Source organism: Salmo salar, chromosome 14 (genome assembly GCF_965601325.2).
Source record: "Salmo salar chromosome 14, fSalSal1, whole genome shotgun sequence".
Classification (NCBI taxonomy): Eukaryota; Metazoa; Chordata; class Actinopteri; order Salmoniformes; family Salmonidae; genus Salmo; species Salmo salar.
This window is the reverse complement of record NC_138304.1, coordinates 31,755,301-31,775,095: the sequence shown is the minus strand read 5'-3', so window position 1 is coordinate 31,775,095 and position 19,795 is coordinate 31,755,301. Positions and strand designations below refer to the sequence as shown.

General features: G+C 41.4%; 1 protein-coding gene and 1 long non-coding RNA gene across 2 annotated transcripts in view; one reads left to right on the top strand and one right to left on the bottom strand.

Moving 5' to 3' along the window:
- Positions 1 to 14,472, bottom strand: part of LOC106569157 (opsin-5) — a 28,572-nt gene extending 14,100 nt beyond the window's left edge. Inside the window, exon 1 of the mRNA XM_045694173.2 lies at positions 14,311 to 14,472. The gene's annotated coding sequence lies outside the window, so the exon portion shown is untranslated. The remainder of the gene's footprint in view (positions 1 to 14,310) is intronic.
- On the top strand, positions 8,561 to 18,829 carry LOC145860340 (uncharacterized). The gene is made up of 4 exons (XR_014380335.1): positions 8,561 to 8,681; positions 11,629 to 11,803; positions 12,028 to 12,181; positions 18,280 to 18,829. It is a non-coding gene; the product is annotated as an uncharacterized LOC145860340 (long non-coding RNA).
- Positions 18,830 to 19,795: the final 966 nt, after the last annotated feature.

The following is a 19,795-nucleotide window of genomic DNA, read 5'->3' as shown; positions in this document are numbered from 1 at the left end:
TGAGCAGCTTTATTAGTGTGGAAAAACATGTTGACTGCCATTCAAGGTGTAGTACGAGTGAGGTTAACATCCAGAACACACAAACCTTTGCTTAGTTTGTATCCTTGGAATGACATACAGTACAAGACATACATTTCCATTCACATTTCTCAGAATGACTTACTATATAGTCTAATCTGTCTTTTGAATAATAGATTGTCAAGGTAAAAGGAGATACTATAATTTAGTATTGTATCACTCCAGCCTCTCATTTGTTCTCGATCACTGTCTCTTCAACAGCAAGGCTGTTTAGGAAAACCTCCCTCCCACTCTGCAAGGCAAAAGAAGGTAATGGAATGTGTGCATTTCCTATCAACAGAATTTAAATTACAGCATTTCAGCAGTGACCTCTACTCACAGCATATTTGTTATGCTACAGTCTAAAAGTAGTTACGTCAACCTCCAAGGCTTTCTTTGGAGCTCTATATACACGTCGCATGTGGATGAGAGAAAGAGAGGGAATGCGAGAAAATACATTTGATATTTAAAATTCTGAGGGGGAAGTTAGTTTGCATACTCTTAGATCTTTAAATGAACAGACTAGATAGAGGTTATAGAGAGACAGTGGAGACAACCCTAAAATGAGTGACACTCATTTTAGCCATGCGCAACATACTGTACTCAGTCTGCATAGGAAAGGAGGAGAGCACAGGATACTATTGCATCACCATGGAGCAATCTAATGTAATGGCTGTTGGGGGGGAAAGGCCCAGACTAGCTTGAAGCCCAATTTAGACGTTCTGTCAATGCAAATACTACAGATACTAAGTTAACAAAAGTTTGTCTCTTTCAAAACGTGTTTCAATTACAAAGAGTTTGAGGAAAAACAAAGTAACTGTGTTTCAAATTATTTAAATGAAGTAAGTAATGGACTACATTTACAAACACGTTTTGCTTTTTTTTTTTATCTGTGGTTTGTTTCGTAAAGATGCATCCACGTTTTTAAACGGAGTACAAAACTAAATCAAATATTAACTTTGAAAGAGAAAGTTACATTTTTCCTATTTATGTTGGCTGAATATATGAGCACCATTTATCCATCTGCTATTGTGTCTATAAATTCCATATGGTAACTGATTGCTTTTTTTTGGTTATAACCGCTTGTGAAGCTAATCATAGGATGTAGCCAGCTTGGGGGGGTGCGTACAACTCAATATTAGGAAAGTGTTCCTAATGTTTGGTATACTCAGTGGATAAGCACCTACTGAATGATTAATATTACACAGACGTGCAAGGACGCAGGCATGCAAATACACAAACACTGACGCACCACCTTTTTGTGACTCACTCTGTCCAAGTTTTTGAGGGGTAATAATGACACTACATTTAGTGTTTAAAACTAAATATCATTCAAGATGACGAATTGAAGAATTGACCACACAGCACAACACAACAAGAATGTGCCTGTTCATGTGCACTGAAAACCAATTAACCATAAACGGAGTGGAATTTGTCACAAAGCAAACTTGGGTCCAATATCTTCAACCACAAAGAACTCAGAAACAGAGAATGCTTTTAACAGCGTGTTTTCCATTAGTACAACAGCTTCTTCTTTTTCTTCCATCCCTGTTTCCATTGTTATGTGTCAGAGTTCTATGCAAACGAGCACCAGCACAACAAAATCATCACAGTCACAAAGCAAAGTCCTGGCAGAATTAAATAGACTTCAAAGTCTTTCCTCACTAAACACTCTGATTATACACCTGAATGAGGAGAGGAACCAAAGGCGCACTAGGGTCTCCACTTTAATTTACCTCCACAGGACTGACATGGAAAGGAAAAGGCTGTTTGTTTCGACTACTTTTGTTCATGCTGACGTTTCAGATGATGCAAAGACATGCATTCTCTGCGTGCCTACGTTGTGTTCCATGGCTCATTTCACTGAAGATTCATACATAGTCTACTATTAATGGTAAAATGGGGCCGCCGGATAGGGCTGCCGTGCTTCTAGCTCTTAGGAAACTTTGCAGTATTTCGTTTTTTTATGTGTTATTTCTTGCATTATTAGGCCAGGACATTGTTTGTGTTATTACATACAGCTGGGAAAAACTTTTGGATATCAGAGCAGTGGTAATTCACCAGCATTACGACTTTCCCGAATCGGATCCTTTGTTCTTACCCCCCAGGGCAATTGAACTGATTCCAGAGGCTGATTCAAAACACAGCAAGCGGAAAATAAGTACTCGGAGTGGACTTCTAGTCCGACTCAGGAGGCGCGCACACCACCCACCGCTTCCGAGTATATTACTCGCTAATGTTCAGTTTCTGGATAATAAAGTTGACGAGCTCAGGGTTAGGATTTCCTTCCAGAGAGATATCAGCGATTGTAACGCTCTGTTTCACGGAAACATGGCTCTCTCGGGATATACTGTCTGAGCCTGCACATCCAGTTGGGTTTTCAGTTCATTGCACAGACATGAATAAATATCTCCCCGGGAAGAAGAAAGGCGGGGGTGTATGTTTCATGATTAAATACTCATGGTGTGATTGAGAACATACAGGATCTCAAGTCGTTTTGTTCACCCGACCTAGAATACCTCACAATTAAATGCAGACCGTATTACCTCCCAAGAGAATTTGGTTATAGTCACAGCCGTGTATATTCCCCCTCAAGCCGATACCACAACGGCCCTCAAAGAACTTCACTGGACTTTATGCAAACTGGAAACCACATATCCTGAGGCCGCATTTATTGTGGCTGGGGATTTTAACAAAGCAAATTTGAGAAAAACGTTACAGAAGTTCTATCAACACATTGACTGTAGTACTCCCGCTGCTAAAACACTCAACCACTGCTACTCCAACTTCCAGGATGCCTACAAGAACCTCCCCTATCCTCCCTTCGGCAAATCTGATCATGACTCCATTTTGCTCCTCCCTTCCTATAGGCAGAAACTCAAAAAGGAAGTACCAGTGCTAAGGACTATTCAACGCTGGTCTGACCAAAAAGGAATCCACGCTTCAAGATTGTTTTGAGTATGCTGACTGGGATATGTTCCGGGTAGCTTCTGGGAACAACATAGATGAACACACTAATACGGTGACTGAGTTTATCAGGAAATGTATAGATTGCACCCACTGTGACTATTCAAACCTAACCTAACCAGAAACCGTGGATAGATGGCAGTATTCGCACAAAACTGAAAGCGCAAACCATAGAATTTAACCATGGCAAGGTGACTGGGAATATGCCGGAATATAAACAGTGTAGTTATTCCCTCCATAAGAAAATCAAACAGGTAAAACGTCAGTATAGAGACAAAGCGGAGATGTATGTGGAAGGGTCTACAGACAATCACGGACTACAAAGGGAAAACCAGCCACGTCGGACACTGACGTCTTGCTACCGGACAAGCTAAACACCTTCTTTGCCCACTTTGAGGATAACACAGGGCCACCGACGCGGCCCTCTACCAAGGACTGTGGGCTCTCCTCCTCCATGGCCGACGTGAGAGATATTTAAGAGTGTTAACCCTCGTAAGGCTGCTGCCACGTCCTCAGAGCATGCGAGGACCAGCTGGTTGGAGTGGTTACAGACATAATTCAATCTCTCCCTATCCCAGTCTGCTGTCCCCACATTCTTCAAGATGTCCACCATTGTTCCTGTACCCAAGAAAACATAGGTAACTGAACTAAATGACTATCACCGTAGCACTCACTTCTGTCATCATGAAGTGCTTTGAGAGACTAGTCAAGGATCATATCACCTCTACCTTACCTGTCACCCTAGACCCACTTCAATTTGCTTACTGCCCCAATAGATCCACAGATGATGCAATCGCCTGCACAATGCCCTATCCCATCTGACAAGAGGAATACCTATGTAAGAATGCTGTTATTTGACTATATCTCAGCATTCAACATCATAGTACCCTCCAAGTTCATCACTATGCTTGAGGCCCTGGGTCTAAACCCCACCCTTTGCAACTGGGTCCTGGACTTCCTGACGGGTCGCCCCCAGGAGGTGAAGGTAGGAAACAACACCTCCACTTCGCTGACCCTCAACACTGGGGCCCTGCAAAGGCTCAGCCCCCTCCTGTACTCCCTGTTCATCCATGATTTGCATGGCCACGCATGCCTCCAACTCAATCATCAGATGACGTTTGCAGATGACACAACAGTTGCAAGCCTGATTAGGTGAGAGCCCTGGGAGTGTGGTGCAGGAAAATAACCTCTCGCCCAATGTCAAACAATAAAAGAGCTGATGCCAGAAGAGTGGAGGCTGTTATAGCAGCATAGTAGCACACTTACAATGTTGTTCTCCCCTAACAGTCTTAAAAGTTTTACGTGTGTGTGTGTGCATACATGTAAAGTGATAATATCTAGATAATATATACATCAGGGTCTCCGTACCCGCCTGCAGGCTTTCGCTCCTCCCTACTCTAGCACATAGGATTCTACTAATTAGCTTCTCACCAGGACCTTGGTCAGCTGAAACAGATGTGTTAAAACAGGGTGGGACAGAAAGCCTGCATACCCAGTAGCTCTCCACAGGAAGGCATTAACCACCCCTGTTGTAGATGGGGGATTTTATATTTCTTTATTTCTTGGTACAATACAGTAGGTGTACAGAGTTGTTCTAATGAAGTTGTCCACCCCCTCTGGTTTGATTCTATGCCTTTTATCTCAGGTCCATCCAGCTAGATGAAGGGTTAATTTGGTCCTCTGTGAATCGGTTCACTTTCCCGACTAATCCATATGTTCGGAAGCAGTTTTCTTACAACATGCCCTTATTTAAAACATTTGTTTTTCATATTTTGAAGCTTTAGCAGCAGTTAGTTCCTCTCAATCGATTCTGCTCTCAGTCAGGTACAGTATCAGAGCTGCTTAGGGAACAAAGAGTGTTGCCGATCGCTAGGCTTTGACTCAGTTAGGGATTGATTGTGTAATTGCATGTGTTCATTGACCATTGCCGATAATGGAGAGAGAGAGAGTTGGTGTTATTGGCAGGGCAAGGTGGAAGCACATGGATCGTTGTAGTTATAGAGGACAGTCAGGTGAGAGTAATGAGAATTTTATCTAGGCTGGCTGTGTAATAAGGGGTTCTCAATTGAACAGATTTCTATGAGAATGGGACTCCAATGAAAGGTTGCCTCAATAGGGGTCAATGATCCATGCATGATTACGTGCTATCATCTTTCGATTTCTCTAATGAAGCTAGAGTCACAAAACAAAGTTATGCCCTACTGCGTACTACATAATGTCTTCGAAATTCATTGGTCGTACACAGTAGGAGATAATACATTGGACATGAGACAAAACAATCCCTTTCGCAACTGCTGTGTCAGGATACTTCCTTGATGTAAGATAAAGAATGTATTATCCCACACAGAAACCATTTAGCCGAAGCACCATAGTAGAAAAACATTCTGAAATGTACAGTAATAAATCAGGGTTTTGTCTTGTTTGGGGAGGACACATTCATTTGACAAATATTAATCAATTTCCTACGCTACTCTGTAGCATGACTGTTCAGGCGGTTAATGAACTACTTTTCTTCTCCAGTATCCTCCTGTGTGAGAGAACTTGCCTCTACTTTGGGAAGCCCCACAGGCACAACTCATTAGGTATATCAAAGGTGTTCGCTGTTAAAACAGGACAAAGATCAATACCTGTCTATCATGTCCATATTTCAACTACCAGACTTTGTTTGAAGTAATACTAGACCCTGCGGTTCTCAAAAGTGGATTTTTAAGTCAGCAAATTTCTCTGATTGTCAAATTCAATAGTTGGTGTTTTTCTCCTAAATGTGTTTATATAGTACATGATATCAAATTCTGCACGTGGTTTATTCTACACTGAGTACACAACATTAAGAACACCTGCTTTGGCCTTACTGTTATGGTTTTTGTTGTCCTTGATGTCTTGTTTTTTGCATTGTTGTTTTCTGTTTTCCTTTGTCTTTCTCTTTTGTTGATTTTGTTGGTGGAATTATTATAATTTTTTCCTGGCGGGGGGGAGTCTCAGATTGTTGAGTGGTTAAAGCTAATCCAGGTGCAGGCTATGATCCCTTATTGATGTCACTTGTTAAATCCACTTCAACCAGTGTGGATGAAGGGGAGGAGACAGGTTAAATATGGATTTGTTAGCCTTGAGACATGGATTTTGTATGTGTGAAATTAAGAGGGTGAATGGGCAAGACAAAAGATTGAAGTGCCTTTGAACGGGGTATGGTAGTAGGTACCGTTTGTGTCAAACTGCAACGTTGCTGGATTTTTCACGCTCAACACTATCAAGAACGGTCCACCACCCAAAGGACATCCAGCCAACTTGGCACAACAATGGGAAGCATAGTCAACATGGGTCAGCATCCCTGTGGAACGCATTTGACACGAATTGAGGCTGTTCTGAGGGCAAAAGGGTGAAGGTGTTCCTAATGTTTATTATAAAACTGGTTGTTTGGATCCTGGATGCTGATTGGACGAGCAGCGTTCCAAGCCGTGCTGTATTGGCCAAAGACACAACTATGGCTGCTAACAGTTCCATCTGAAAATGATCACTGTGCCCTCATAAGAATATCATGTTCATGTTGCTGTCTGAATCATCTCTTGTATTTATCTCAACTCACACATTATTTCCCCTTGCTTCCAGCATAGCATTTAGTTTGGTACAGCGGGTGTTAATAATAAAGCCTCGCTGTCTGCCTGTTGGACAACAATGTTTCCTTTTGAATTTCGATCTCTGGACAAGACAATTTTTTTTTAACCCAAACTAAATCATGAATTACAATCATTATCATGGAAATATCCAAGTAAATGCCAATAGAAAAAAATTATGAACATGCAGCTTGTCATTGAACCGGTTAAGTTCAATGTTTGACGTGACTGAGTTAGCTGAGAGAGCTAGCAAGTGACAAGAACGTTATTCAGCCTGCATAGCAACCGTCAGTGAACGCCAGCAAAAAACGTAATTACATTGTTACCCGGAGTACAGTTAGTCACTAACGCTCTAGATAACATGAAAACCTAACCAGCTCTGCTAAGGAGAGTAAAATGGTCAGAGTGAGGTGTTCTCTCACAGTGTGCGCTCTGAACGCTCCGAGAGCGAAACTCTCTACATTTACAAAACAGACAATCTGACCACGCTCTGAATTGACGAACAACCCAGAGTGCACTCTAATACACTGGAGGCAATTTAGGAACGCACCTTATATCTTCTGGTGGAAGAATGAAATTGTATGAATTGACTTAGGAAAATATGTAAAATGTTGGTAACAGTTTTATAAAAGCAATAATGCACGCCAGGCTGTGCTGTATCATGAATACAGTCACAGGTAAATGTGACTGTACTCATGATACAGCACTGCCTGGCGTGCCTTATTGCTTAAGTATCCTCAGTGTATATCTCAATCCAACAGTGTTGTTTGTATTCTATAACTCCACCACTGCCTACAGTTCCAGGGTATCACCATTCAAACACCTGGTCTTGATATGTTGGCCATCTGCTGTAGGCAGTGGTTGCTGAGCCAATAATATTTGCACATGGCAGTTCAGTTGACAACAGCACATTGATGAGGCGTGCCTTATGGGTTATGAATGCACGCCAGGCAGTGCATTCATAACCCATACCAGAACACACAGCAGTTCAGTTTCACATCGATTTCCAACTATCACAGCACTGCCAAGCAGATAGGACCACAGCTACCCACTGAGCAAGGCCACAACTCAGGATGGCACCAAACTACACGGTTCGCTGGTGATGAAACCTCCATCCACTCCCCACTCCCCATTAGACATTCATGTAGAAATTAAGATTAATGGCTAGAAGATAGAGGGCAGTTTACCAGCATCCTTCCATCTACTGATCACCCGATCAATAAAAAGATGGAGTGAACTGAACACACAATCAATGGAGATATAGAGGGACGAGTGAGGCCAGGCTGAGTTAGCCTCCACACAGCAGGACTGACCACTTGCAATTAGAGGAGACATTATTAATATACATGAGCTGGAATCTTAAATGGCCAGATATTGACTCCAAGGCTGGCAGATAACATAGTAGCTGTGAATTATTTTGTCTGAAAATGAGGGCACTGTTTGATACTGAACTTTATTGCAGCCCAAGCGCACAGTGTAGCTTGGAGTCAATGCAGGTTGTTTAGCAGTCACGTCTCTATAGGTATTAACTAAACAACAGTATATATCAGAGGCTGTGGACTGAATGTCTGACAGGTATCATTCCCTTACTGGTGAATAATAAAATGGCAGTAAAACAAAATAAACATTGCCAGAAAATTTCAGTTTCACTTTCTGAACAGAGGAGCCTTTTTCTAAACTGTGATAATTCACAAAAAGTCCCTCTTTAATTGTAAACTTACACAATCATATGGAGAGCATAGAGTACATTAAAGAGATTCCTTTGAAGTTTTGAAATTACTTGAACATTTTCCAAACATACGGTGTGCAGAATATAACATTTAAGAAGTTGTTCCAAGCCTTGTAGATCTGAATAAGAGTTCAAAGCCAATGACTCTTGTGAGTGAATGATGTTTGAAGCTGTTAAACATTAGGTAATTTCCAACCTTCCTCATGTCGACAGTGAAAGTGAAAACTAACTTGTCAGGGGATTTGCCGTGTTGTATTTATACTTGTCAATTCATTTTCAATCATTAGTTACAATTCGCTCAGCAGATTGTACAGGTGGTAAGTGGAATTTTGTATTTAAATATGGATTTAATGTTGAGGGGAAAAGACAATGTACTGCTTAAAATACTGCTTGTTTGTTTCTGAATGCGAGAGAGAGATGAGGGAGCCTGAGACTGCCATCACCAATTTTAAAAGTTCTTTGTTATCTAAAATGTTTAAAGGTATATGCATGTGTGGTTTGGATGAAGTGCACTAGTACATTGTCATGCATAGCGATCTAGCAGTTTAGGTGTTCCTGACCATAATTGTTTGCTATCGAGTTGGTTGGACAGGTTTAAGCCAGGTGTGGTAAGTTAGCGAATTAATGTGTAGTTCACCCATGCTTTCAGTCTCCCCATATAGTAGTTCTATTTGATGTAGCTCTGTCTTTTAAAGTAAAATGTACATGACTAAATATGGACATTATTAACTAATGAATGATATTAACTTGTTTTCCATAGTGTTACCTGCTCTAATTAAAAAAGTTATTCTAATTAAATGCTCATTCTCATTGGTTAATAAGTGTGGGTGGGATTGAGGAGCAAAGGGATACATGCTGTCCTTTTCTCTCAGCTCAGGGTTAAATACCATTTGACAATGTGCTCAATAGCAGTTTGTAGTATACAGGCAGTTGATTTAGGCTGTTCTGGTAGACTCTTTAGTCCCAGTAACGGGAGAGTTGGACTCTGCTTAGAGCTGGAAAAGGGGTCATCTGTATTTATGATATTTAGCATTTTGGCCCAGTCTTAGCTGCAGTAGGAACACTATTGAGGGGCTGAGATTTACACTCGCTGTCATTTTTCAGTTTTCATATCCTGAATGTTGCTGCTATGGACAACTGTTTTCTAGACAAGCCATGTATTCTGAAATACTGCATCTGTAATAAATTCAAGGATTGTTTTTGTACAATCATGGGTCCTCCTCATTCTCACCTGTCACCTCCCTTGGCTACTCTGGGTCAGCTATTCTACAAAGAGAGAGTGAACATTTTGCGGTCACATTCTAATGCATTATTACTTCAACGCTTCATGACACTACCATTATAATGCCTGGCACGTTTTGTAAAAATACAGCACCAGTCAAAAGTTTGGACACCTACTCATGCAAGGGTTTTTCTTTATTTCCTACATTGTAGAATAATCGTGAAGACATCAAAACTATGAAAAAACACATGGAATCATGTAGTAACCAAAAAAGTGTTAAACAAATCAAAATATATTTTATATTCTTCAAAGTTGCCAGCCTTTGCCTTTGACAGCTTTGCACATTTTTGGCATTCTCTCAACCAGCTTAACCTGGAATGCTTTTCCAACAGTCTTGAAGGAGTTCCCACATATGCTGAGCACTTGTTGGCTGCTTTTCCTTCATTCTGCGCTCCAACTCATCCTAAACCATCTCAACTGAGTTGAGGTCGGGTGATTGTGGAGGCCAGGTCATCTGATGCAGCACTCCATCACTCTCCTTGGTCAAATAGCCCTTACACAGCCTGGAGGTGAGCTGGGTTATTGTCCTGTTGAAAAAACAAATGATTGTCCCACTAAGCGCAAACCAGATGGGATGGCGTATCGCTGCAGAATGCTGTGGTAGCCATGCTGGTTAAGTGTGCCTTGAATTCTAAATAAATCACTGACAGTGTCACCAGCAAAGCACCATCACACCTCCTCCTATATGCTTCATGGTGGGAACCACACATGCAGAGATCATCCGTTCACCTACTCTGTGTCTCAATGACATGGCGGTTGGAACCAAATATCTCAAATTTGGACTCATCAGACCAAAGGACAAATTTCCACAGGTCTAATGTCCATTGCTTGTGTTTCCTGGCCCAAGCAAGTCTCTTCTTATTGGTGTCATTTAGTAGTGGTTTCTTTGCAGCAAATCGACCATGACGGCCTGATTCACGCAGTCTCCTCTGAATAGTTGATGTTGAGATGTGTCTGTTACTTGAACTCTGTGAAGCATTTATTTGGGCTGCAATTTCTGAGTCTGGTAACTGTAATGAACTTATCCTCTGCAGCAGAGGTAACTCTGGGTCTTCCTTTCCTGTGGCTGTCCTCATGAGAGCCAGTTTCATCATAGCGCTTGATGGTTTTTGCGACTGCACTTGAAGAAACTTTCAATGGTCTTGACATTTTCCGGATTGACTGACCTTCATTTCTTAAAATGAATGATGGACTGTCGTTTCTCTTTGATTATTTGATCTGTTCTTGCCATAATATGGACTTGGTCTTTTACCAAATAATCTTCTGTATACCAACCCTACCTTGTCACAACACAACTGATTGGCTCAAACATATTAAAAAGGAAAGAAATTCCACACATTAACTTTTAACAATGCACACCCGTTAATTGAAATGCATTCCAGATGACTACCTCATGAAGCTGGTTGAGAGAATGCCAAGAGTGTGCAAAGCTGTAATCCAGGCAAAGGGTGGCTACTTTGAAGAATCTCAAATATAAAATATATATTTGATTCCATATGTGTTATTTCATAGTTGTGATATCTTCACTATTATTCTACAATGTAGAAAATAGTAAAATAAAGAAAAACCCTGGAATGAGTAGGTGTGCAAACTTTTGAGTGGTATTGTAGGTCTGACTGTCAGAGAAAGCATAATGACTAGGTATATGTGTTTCAGAGATAGGTACTGTACATGGATGACAATACAAATGTTGTATTAACTCAAAGCTAATGAGGTAAAACATGATTGAAAGGGTCTCTGTGCCTATACATTTACATTGATTAGAGAGAAATCCAACCTGTCTACTACTCCCTGGCAACTGTCACTTATCCATTGTTGATCTGTTATGATGTAATCATGATTGAATGCAAATAGTCTGGGTACACCTGGAATGAGTTAATATTTCACAGACAAGTAAACTCAAGTCTACTAGCATTCTGGTTGGGGACTTACAGTAAACAGGTGGTGGTTTCCTCCTCATTTTCCTCCCTCCATGTTGGCAGAGTTGGGATAAATGGGAAGTGGGTGTTCTTCATCAATGGAGCCTGTGGGAGCTATGAGTAATATTTGGGATGCTGCAGAGGGATCGTTGGACAACTGCTCAGAGGAGGATTATGACTGTCCCATATGTCAGGATGTCCTGAAAACCCCCATCAGGACCAGGAACTGCAGACATGTGTAAATATACAAAACCATAGTCAGGCCAAGGCATAGCCCAGGTCAAATAACCAAATATTTGAGATCAAATAATCCACAAATTGGCTGGCTCAGCTCAATACTTTAGTTGCCAGATGTTTGTGATATTACAAAAAAGAAAGTCTAAGCCAACTCATTAGGATATATCCTATAGCCTACAATAAAACGCAACCTTTATTAAACAATAACCATCTCTGTCCTCCCAGGTTCTGTAAAAACTGCTTCCGCCTGGCTGTGAGGGCCCAGGGGCCACACTGTCCCCTGTGCAGGGGCCCTGTATCGGAGACTGAAAAGAGAGCAATAGATGTCCAGCAGCAGATGAGGGAGAGGAAAGGACAGTGCAGGGCCTGTGGTACTACGGTAGCAGACACTATTTATTACACTTTGTTTATAAATGAGCTTAAATGTTTACACTTAAATATTTTACCTGTGTGGAGTACAGAACATATACTCAGTGTTTTGCAGTGTTACCTAAATACTGAGGAGGGTGTTGTTTTTCATGTTATTCCATTGTTTCCCCTCCATTTACAGTCATGCTAGGGGAATCCCATAGCTAGTACATGTAGTTCTTCCCCAAACCAACACTACAATCAGGTCGCTGATCAAAGGGACAACACACAGGAGGAAAACTCTGTAGTCTACACATCTACACAGTATGATAAATACACTCCCAAGTGTGCTTATGATTTTCACCTCCTTAGGTCTTCCCACCATATATGAAGTATACTTTTCACCCATAGGAATACCTAAGGGGTTGAAATGTTAATAAACACACTTGGGACTATATTATCACTGTGTGTGTGTGTGTGTGTGTGTGTGTTCCTTTTTTGATGATGAACATTTACTTTAATATCTAACACCTGCTCAAAGCCTGTGGATGTGTGTACAAGGTTATATTCCTTGATTATAGACAAATTGGATGTATTTATTTTATTTAACCTTTATTTAACTATGCAAATCAGTTAACAACAAATTCTTATTTACAATGACGGCCCGGACGACGCTGGGCCAGTTGTGCGCCGCACTATGGGACTCCCAATCAAGACCGGATGTGATACAGCCTGGAATCGAACCAGGGACTGTAGTGACGCCTCTTGCACTGAGATGTAGTGTCTTAGACCGCTGCGTCCATGCGTGTGTGTGTGTGTGTGTGTGTGTTAACTATTTAACTGGAACTAAGCAAACTACTAAATCGTTCAGTTTACATCTTGCTGACATCTTTTCTAGGCTACTGTAGATTTTATTAAATGAGATGTAGGCCTATCAGGGCCTATAGGCTACCTGCCATTATCTAAGCAAATTATGGCAAAATGTTATTAGAATCATAAACACAGGTTTGAATCTGTAGCCTATGTCTATTGAAATGACAAGTCAATCTCGCAAATGGAACATAACAATTTGTAGTCTTAACATCTGGCACATAACAGCACAATTGCCAGAAAATAGCCTAACATTCGTTTTTTTAATGGTCATCCAAGTGTTTTTTGGGATCCTCTGTCATCACTCAAACACTCCTGTCGGATTTATCTATAGTTATGCACATGCACAAAGGGTATTTATTTTTAAACCTGGTTCGAGCTCTGAATGCTGATTGGCTGAAAGCCGTGTTATATCAGAACATATACCAGGGGTATGACAAAACATTACTTTTTACTGTTCTAATTACTTTTTACTGTTCTAATTACTTTGGTAACCACTTTATAATAGCAATAAGGCACCCTTGGGGTTTGTGGAATATGGCCAATATACCACCGCTGACGTCTGTATCCAGGCACTCTGCATTGTGTCCAGATTAAGAACAGCCCTTTTTTATTTGACTTTTATTTAATCTTTATTTAACTAGGCAAGTAAGTTAACTTTTTGTTCATTCAACTTTTTCACCCCGGTCATTTTATCTGGACATGATTCTACAGGACCTCCACCAGACGACAAAGCTAAGTAGTAACATTAACACTATGCCATCTAATTGCAGTCGTTGTACTCATAATATACAAGAGAACTATTGCTTTATGGTGAGGTTAGCCGTGTGGCAAGCCCAGCTTCAGATGCAATCATTAGGCTAGGGCAATTTAAGTGTAGGAAAGGATGAAACAGCATCTGTGCCACCAGTATGTACAGATAGTAGTATAAATCCCCTCGCACAGTCCCCGCAGCCGAACAATTTTCTCAAGGCTTCTGGAAAGAAATATGTCGATCATTCAGCCGACATAAACTTTCAACCGGTTCTCCCCATTAAGGGTGTGTTCGTAAATTCAATCTGGAGTGCCAGAGTCCATTCAGAGTGCGCTCTGGGCGTTCGTAAATTCTGAGTTTGCCAGATTGTCAATTTCGTAAATCCAGAGCATTTCGCTCTCGGAGCGTTCAGAGCACACACTGGACTCTGACCAAGGTGTAGGATTGATCCGAGCGTTCTGACCTCACAACGGCAGCCAAGCTAACTGGCTAATGACACAAATGATAGAACACCTCATTCTGATTGTTTTACTCACCCTAGCAGAGCTGGTTAGGCTATCCAGAGTGTTGATGACTGTAACTGGGCTGCTGGCAACAATTTAATTACGCTTTTTTTGCCGACGTTTACTGACACTGACCATATTCAACAGGTGTTGAGCGTTAGTAAATTCATCAGTTATTCTGCGCTCTGTGCTCTGATAAAGGAGTAGATAGCCAGAGTGAATTTAAGAAATTAGTCGAAGTCAGAGGCGGAGCCTTCTCAAGTCTCTCCTCCATCGGTTACGGGGTCTGAGCCGCCAAAGCCTACCACCGTTAGCTCTGACAAATCGAAAACCCTATTCATTGGCGACTCCATTACCCGCAATATTAGACTTCAAAATAATCATCCAGTGATCATACACTGTTTACCAGGGGGCAGGGCTACTGATGTAAAGGCTAATCTGAAGAGGGTGCTCGCGAAGACTAAATATAGGGAGTATAGGGATATTGTTATCCACTCGGCACCAACAATGTCAGAAAGAAACAGTCAGAGGTATCCAAGCGCAATATAACTTCACAGCGTGTAAATTAGCTAGAAAAATGTGTCAGCAATGAGTAATTGCCTCTGGCTCTACAGCAGTCTCACAACTCAATCACTGGTTGAAAACTGTTTTCTGCCCTTCCCAAAAAATGCCAGCCTGCCAATTTATTGAAGTCTGCCACTAGCATTGTCAGTGCAGTCAACTCAGCTATCACCATTGAGACCGTGTCTGTGCTTCGATCTAGGCTGGGCAAAACTAAACATAGAGGTGTTCGCTTTAGCAGTCTCACTGGAATAAAGACCTCCATTCCGGTCATTATTGAAAGAAGTTGTGATATCTCACACCTCAAAATAGGGCTACTTAATGTTAGATCCCTCACTTCCAAGGCAGTCATAGTCAATGATGTGATTGGCCTGACTCAAACATGGCAACAAAAAAAAAGAGGCCTCTCATCCTGGTTACACTAGTGACCATATCCCCCCTGCATCCCACAAAGGTGTCGCAAACATAACAGTAAATTTCAATGTACCAAAAAAAATGACTGCGTTTTCGTGTTTTGAGCTTCTAGTCATGAAATCTATGCAGCCTACTCAATCACTTTTTATAGCTACTGTTTACCGGCCTCCTGGGCCATAAACAGCATTCCTCACTGAGTTCCCTGAATTCCTATTGGACCTTGTAGTCATGGCAGATAATATTCAACATTTTGGTGACTTCAATATTAAAATGGTAAAGTCCACAGACCCACTCCAAAAGGCTTTCAGAGCCATCATCGACTCAGTGGGTTTTGTCCAACATATCTCAGGACCTACAAATTGCCACAGTCATACCCTGGATCTAGTTTTGTCCCGTGGAATAAATATTTTTCCTCATAATCCATGATTATTGGACCACCATTTTATTATGTTTGCAAAGAACAAATAATCTGCTAAAACCCCAACCAAGGATCATTAAAAGCCTTGCTACATATTCTCTGACAATCTTGCGTAGTACTCTATATGCAGTCGAACCCCTAAAAACCCAAAACATTTGTTACAAGAAATTAGCTCCCTGGTATACAGAAAATACCTGAGCCCTGAAGCAAGCTTCCAGAAAATTGGAACAGAAATGGCGTTCCACCAAACTGGAAGTCTTCCAACTAGCTTGGAAAGACATTACCATGCAATTTTGACGAGCCCTCAGTGCTGCTCGATCATCCTATTTTTCCAACCGAATTGAGGAGAATAAAAACAATCCAACATTTATTTTTGATACTGTCGCAAAGCTAACTAAAAGCAGCATTGCCCAAGAGAGGATGGCTTTCACTTCAGCAGTTATGAATTCATGAACTTCTTTGATGAAAAGATCATGATCCTTAGAAAGCAAATTACAGACTCCTCTTTGAATCTGCGTATTTCTCCAAGACTCAGTTATCCTGAGTCTGCACAGAACTGCCAGGACCCAAGATCAATGGACACACTCAAGATTTTTAATTCTGTATCTCTTGACACAGTAATGGCCTCTCAAATAGTCATGGCCTCTAAACCTTCAAGCTGCGTACTGGACCCTATTCCAACTAAACTACTGAAAGAGCTATTTCCTGTGATTGGCCCTCCTATGTTGAAAATAATACATGGCTCCCTATCCTCAGGATGTGTACCAAACTCACTAAAAGTGGCAGTAATAAAGCCAAATCAGGACCCAGAAGATGTCAAAACTATCTGCCTATATCAAATCTTTAAAAAAAATCTGTTGCGCAGCAACTCACTGCCTTCCTGAAGACAAATAATGTACACTAAATGCTTCAGTCTGGTTTTAGGTCCCATTATAGCATTGAGACTGCACTCGAAGGTGATAAACTAACTTTTAATGGCGGCAGACGAAGGCTCTCCATCTGTCTTCGTGCTCCCAGACCTTAGTGCTGCTTTTGACATCATTGATCACCACATTCTTTTGGAGAGATTGTGTAAACCAATTAGAGTTTCCAGACAACCTTTCCTGGTTTAGATCTTATCTGTCGGAAAGATACAGTATTAGTTCGTCTTTGTGGATGGTTTGTCTTTTGAATTTCAGTGTTCCTCAAGGTTCCGTTTTAGGACCACTATTGTTTTCGCTATATATTCTACCTCTTGGTGATGTCATTCGGACACACAATGTCAACTTTCCCTGCTATGTGGACAACACACAGCTGTACATTTCGATGAAATATGGTGAAGCCCGAAAATTGCCTACCCTGGAAGCCTGTGTTTCAGACATAAGGAAGTGGATGGAGACAAAACGGAGATGTTAGTTCTAGGTCCCAAGAAACAAAGAGATCTGCTGTTGGATCTGACAATTAATCTTGATGGTTGTACAGTTGTCTCAAATAAAACTGTGAAGGACCTCAGGGTTGCTCTGGATCCTGCTCTCTCTTTTGACGAACATATCAAGAATATTTCAAGGACAGATTTTTTTCAATTTTAAAAAAATTGCAAAAAATCTAACTTTTTGTCCAGAAATGATGCAAAAAAGCTAATCCATGCTTTTGTCACTTCTACATTAGACTACTGCAATGCTCTACTCTCCGGCTATCCGGATAAAGCACTAAATAAACGTCAGTTAGTGCTAAACACAGCTGCTAGAATCTTGACTAGAACCCAATTTTTTTTATCATATTACCCCAGTGCTAGCCTCTCTACACTGGCTTCCTGTTAAGGCTAGGGCTGATTTCAAGGTTTAACTGCTGACCTATAAAGCATTACATGGGCTTGCTCCTACCTATCTCTCCGATTTGGTCCTGTCGTACCGACCTACACGTACGCTACGGTCCCAAGACGCAATTCTCCTTATTGTCCCTAGAATTTCTAAGCAAACAGCTGGAGGCTTTCTCCTATAGAACTCAATTTTGATGGAATGGTCTGCCTACCCATGTGAGAGACACAGACTCGGTGTCGACCTTTAAGTCTTTACTGAAGACTCATCTCTTAGTATGTCCTATGGTTAAATGTGTGGGGTGCGAAAGTGAACGACAAGGCACTGGTCTCTCTTGCTCTCTCTACTATCCAGTTGTACCCTCTACAACCACTGTGGTTATTATTTGACCCTGCTGCTCATCTATGAACATTGGAACATCTTGAATAACAATCTGGCCTTAATGGCCATGTACTCTTATAATCTCCACCCGGCACAGCCAGAAGAGGACTGACCACCCCTCAGAGCCTGGATCCACTCTAGGTTTCTCCCTAGGTTCCTGCCTTTCCCAGGGAGTTTTTCCTAGCCACTATGCTTCTACATCTGCATTGCTTGCTGTTTGGGGTTTTAGGCTGGCTTCCTGTATAGCACTTTGTGACATCTGCTGATGTAAAAAAGGTTTTATAAATACATTTCATTAATTTAGCAACACCACCGGTGGATTAGATACATTTATCAATTTAGTTAATTATGGTTGCTAATTGGTTAAAAACAAAAATGTTGCTTCACACATCACCCATTTTATGTATAGACCTGTGTGATTTCACTTCTCAGAAGTTTCTCAGCAAGATGAGGGTTCACTACAAAAGCTGCAGGAAGTACCTTGAGGAGTATGGCACCCCTCTTGACGCACCACCCCCACCAGTCACACCAACGCCTCAGGAAGTCAGCCGTATATCTGTGGATACGATCCACATGACTGGGCAAGTATACAGAAACTGAATCCACCGAATCATAGGTGACCGACCGCCTTGATTTGGTCTTATGTAGCAACATTTGAATATTTTTTTTTTTTTTACATTGGATAAAAGCAGAGACACAGAGCTACAAAATGGTATATCATACACTGCATTTGAGGAACAATGGGAAATAAATTCTGCTTTTAAAGTTGATAAACTTGTAACTGCACTTTTGAGAAAATGGCCTTTGAATGTTTTGGTACCTACTGGAGAGCTTTTCTTTGTCTACACCCATTCAGCATCGTTCACACCCTCTTACACTTTAGCCCCATCTATCTTTTTAAGGGTTGATCCAACAGCAGTCAAGCACCCAAGCTAACTGGCTAACTTGCTAGCTACTTCCAGACACAAATGAGAGAACAGCTCACTGACCATTACTTGCCCTAGCAGAGCTGGTTAGGCTGTTTTTATGTTATCCAGACCGTTGCTGCAACGGGTGTTGAGCATTCGTAAATGTGTCTGTTATTCTGCGCTCTGGCACACTCAGATGAGAGTGCTCTGAAATCGGAGTAGATAGCCAGAGCGAATTTACCAGCTACGTCTGTCACTGCGACAACTGTTGATATTCTATTGAAGGGTGTGTTCGTAAATTCAATCCAGAGTGCCACAGTGAGCTTTGGGCGTTCATAAATTCAGAGCATCGTCAGATTGTCCGTTCGTAAATTCAGAGTGTTTCGCACTCTGAGCGTTCAGAGCGCAAATTGGACGCTCTGGCAGATGAGTAGGGTTGATCCAAGCATTCTGACCTCACAACGGCAGTCAAGCACCCAAGCTAACTGGCTAACATTGGCTAGCTTGCTAGCTTCTTCCAGACACAAATGAGAGAACGCCCCACTCTGACCATTTTACTCACCCTAGCAGAGCTGGTTAGGCTGTTTTTATGTTATCCAGAGCGTTGGTGACTGTAACTGTGCTGCTTGCAACAATTTAATTACGCTTTTTTTGCCGACGTTTACTGACACCGGCCATATTCAACGGGTGTTGAGCGTTCGTAAAATAATCAGTTATTCTGTACACTGGCACACTCAGACGAGAGTACACCTGAAATCGGAGTAGCTGGCCAGACTGAAGTTACGAACGCACCAGAAATGGTTATGTGCATAGTGATGTCTTTTGTTAAGACATGTAGCTAGCTAGGTAAACAATGAACCATAATCCCAACTCATGACGTTACTACCCTGCATGAATCTGCAGGTAGCTAACCAACCAGGTTCAATGTTAGATAGCTAACATTAGGCTATAACTAGCAAAGCAAATGGCTCTGAGATATGAATAATAACATCATACACATAACGTTAGCTAGCGAGCCAGCCAGCTAACGTTAGCTAGCT